Source organism: Pezoporus occidentalis, unplaced genomic scaffold, assembly GCF_034315485.1.
Source record: "Pezoporus occidentalis ecotype Australia unplaced genomic scaffold, CSIRO_AGI_Poc_V1 ctg3439, whole genome shotgun sequence".
Taxonomy (NCBI): domain Eukaryota; kingdom Metazoa; phylum Chordata; class Aves; order Psittaciformes; family Psittacidae; genus Pezoporus; species Pezoporus occidentalis.
In genome coordinates this window covers 1-3,513 of record NW_026915418.1, presented here as the reverse complement: position 1 = coordinate 3,513, position 3,513 = coordinate 1, and the positions used below count along the sequence as shown (strand labels likewise).

The 3,513-nt window shown below is 52.2% G+C and overlaps 1 long non-coding RNA gene across 1 annotated transcript; it reads right to left on the bottom strand.

Annotated features, from left to right (window-relative positions):
* Positions 1-804: 804 nt before the first annotated feature.
* On the bottom strand, positions 805-3,030 carry LOC134169431 (uncharacterized). The gene is made up of 3 exons (XR_009966887.1): positions 2,932-3,030; positions 2,727-2,808; positions 805-915 (listed from the first exon to the last, which is right to left on the bottom strand). It is a non-coding gene; the product is annotated as an uncharacterized LOC134169431 (long non-coding RNA).
* Positions 3,031-3,513: the final 483 nt, after the last annotated feature.

The following is a 3,513-nucleotide window of genomic DNA, read 5'->3' as shown; positions in this document are numbered from 1 at the left end:
TTTTTGGGGGGTTAAGAGGGTTCAAGGGGGGTTAAGAGGGTTTTGGGGGGGTTAAGAAGGTTCAAGGGGGGTTAAGAAGGTTCAAGTTGGGGTTAAGAGGGTTCAAGGGGGGTTAAGAGGGTTCAAGGGGGATTAAGAAGGTTTGGGGGGTTAAGAGGTTTCAAAAGGGGTTAAGAGCGTTTTGGGGGGGTTAAGAGGGTTCAAGGGGGGTTAAGAGCATTTTGGGGGGGGTTAAGAGGGTTCAAGGGGGGTTAAGAGGGTTTGGGGGGGTTAAGAGGGTTCAAGTTGGGGTTAAGAGGGTTCAAGGGGGGTTAAGAAGGTTCAAGGGGGGTTAAGAGGGTTTGGGGGGCTTTAAGAGGGTTCAGGGGGGGTTAAGAGGGTTCAAGGGGGGTTAAGAGGGTTCAAGGGGGGTTAAGAGGGTTTTTGGGGGGTTAAGAGGGTTCAAGGGGGGTTAAGAGGGTTCAAGTTGGGGTTAAGAGGGTTCAAGGGGGGTTAAGAGGATTCATGGGTGGGTTAAGAGGGTTCAAGGGGGGTTAAGAGGGTTCAAGGGGGGTTAAGAGGGTTCAAGGGGTTTAAGAGGGTTTGGGGGGTTTAAGAGGGTTCAAGGGGGGTTAAGAGGGTTCAAGGGGGGTTAAGAGGGTTCAAGGGGGGTTAAGAGGGTTCAAGGGGGGTTAAGAGGGTTTGGGGGGGTTAAGAGGGTTCAAGTTGGGGTTAAGAGGGTTCAGGGGGGGTTAAGAGGGTTCAAGGGGGGTTAAGAGGGTTTTGGGGGGATTAAGAGGGTTCAAGTTGGGGTTAAGAGGGTTCAAGGGGGGCACCAACCATGGCCGCACTTGGAGCACCGGACCAGGAGGTTCTGGGGGCTCAGGACCCGGCTGGAGCAGACGCAGCAGGATTGGTCCTCCCCTGGCACCGCAGCTGCAAGGGGGGGGGTCATTAGGGGTTAATTAATGAGCATTAATGAGGGGTCCTTAATGAAGGGAAAGGGGGAATAATGGGGGGGATGACTGGGGGGTCATTAAGGGTTAGTTAAGGAGCAAGGGGTTCTTAATGAAGGGAAAGGGGGGGGAATAATGGGGGGGTGATGAATGGGGGGTCATTGGTTAATTAAGGGTTAATTGATGAGCAAAGGGGTCCTTAATGAAGGGAAAGGGGGAATAATGGGGGGGGATGAATGGGGGGTCATTAAGGGTTAGTTAAGGAGCAAAGGGGTTCTTAATGAAGGGAAGGGGGGGAATAATGGGGGGGTGATGAATGGGGGGTCATTGGTTAATTAAGGGTTAATTGATGAGCAAATTGGTTCTTAATGAAGGGAAAAGGGGTTAATAATGGGCGTCATTTATGAGGGGTGATGATTGGGGGGGTCATTGGTTAATTAAGGGTTAATTGATGAGCAAAGGGGTTCTTAATGAAGGGAAAAGGGGTTAAGAATGGGGGTTATTTATGGGGGGTGATGATTGGGGGGGTCATTGGTTAATTAAGGGTTAATGAATGAGCAAAGGGGTTCTTAATGAAGGGAAATGGGGGGGTTATAATGGGGGGGTTAATTATGGGGGGGTGATGATTCGGGGGTCATTGGTTAATTAGGAGTTAATTGATGAGCAGATTGGTTCTTAATGAAGGGAAAAGGGGGTTAATTAAGGGGGGTATTAATTATGGGGGGATGATGAATGGGGGGTCATTGGTTCATTAGGGCTTAATTGATGAGCAAAGGGGTTCTTAATGAAGGGAAAAGGGGGGGAATAATGGGGGGGTGTTAATTATGGGGGGGTGATGATTGGGGGGGTCATTGGTTAATTAAGGGTTAATTGATGAGCAAAGGGGTTCTTAATGAGGGGAAAAAGGGGGGTTATAATGGGGGGTGTTAATTATAGGGGCTGGGTGTTAATTATAGGGGGCTGATGAATGGGGGGGTCATTGGTTAATTAAGGGTTAATTAATGAGCAAATTGGTTCTTAATGAAGGGAAAAGGGGGTTAATAATGGGGGGGTGTTAATTATGGGGGGGTGATGAATGGGGGGGTCATTGGTTAATTAAGGGTTAATTGATGAGCAAAGGGGTCCATAATGAAGGGAAATGAGGGGGAAATAATGGGGGGGTTAATTATGAGGGGGTGATGAATGGGGGGTCATGGGTTCATTAGGGGTTAATGAATGAGTTAAGGGGTCCTTAATGAGGGGAAAAAGGGGGGTTATAATGGGGGGTGTTAATTATAGGGGCTGGGTGTTAATTATGGGGGGGTGATGAATGGGGGGGTCATTGGTTCATTAGGGGTTAATTGATGAGCAAAGGGGTTCTTAATGAAGGGAAAAGGGGGGGAATAATGGGGGGGTGTTAATTATGGGGGGCTGATGAATGGGGGGTCATTGGTTAATTAAGGGTTAATTAATGAGCAAATTGGTTCTTAATGAAGGGAAAAGGGGGTTAATAATGGGGGGGTGTTAATTATAGGATGGTGATGAATGGGGGGGTCATTGGTTCATTAGGGCTTAATTGATGAGCAAAGGGGTTATTAATAAGGGGGAAAAGGGGGGTTATAATGGGGGGGTGTTAATTATAGGGGCTGGGTGTTAATTATGGGGGGGTGATGAATGGGGGGGTCATTGGTTCATTAGGGGTTGATGAGCAAAGGGGTTATTAATAAGGGGGAAAAGGGGGGTTATAATGGGGGGTGTTAATTATGGGGTGGTGTTAATTATGGGGGGGTTAATTATAAGGGGGGGGGGTACCTGGGCTGATGTCCTTCCATAGGACCAGGAACTGGGAATTGTCCTCGAACTGGACCAGGCAACCACGGCGGCCGGGATCCACCTGGGGGGGGTGAGGGGGGGGTGGTGTCATTTTGGGGTGGTTTTGGTCATTTTGGGGTGTTTGGAGGGGTCTCCGGGGTGGTTTTGGGGTGATTTTGGGTGTTTTTTGGGGGGTTTCGCCCACCTTTTTGATGGTGCCCAGGTAGAGGAGGCCGTCGGTCCAGCGGGCCAGGACGTCCTGGCCCACCCAATAACGGGGGGGGCAGCGGGGGGGGCGGGGGGGGGGGGGGGTCCGGGTCGGTTGCCATGGCTACGGATGGGATGGGATGGGGGGGGGGGGGGGAAGAGGGGTTAAAGAGGGGGGGGACACCCCCAAATCTGTGCGTTCCCCCCCCACTATAAAGGAAATGGGATGGGGGGGGCACCCCCATAGGAATGGGGTGGAATGAGGGGGCCCAGTTTGGGGGGGTGAAATGGGGGGGTGTTAGTTTGGGGGGGTCCCACATTGGGGGGGTGGAATGGGGGGGTCCCGGTATGGGGGGGGTCTGGTTTTGGGGGGACCCGGTTTGGGGGGGGTTCTGAAGCAGAGGGTCCCGGTATGGGGGGGTTCTGGTTTAGGGGGGACCCACATTGGGGGGGGTGTAATGGGGGTGTCCCAGTATGCGGGGGTCCCGCTGGGGGGGGGTCCTGGTTTGGGGGGGTCCCGGTTTGGGGGTTCTCAATTTGGGGGGTTCTGAATGGGGGGGACCCAGTTTGGGGGGGTCCC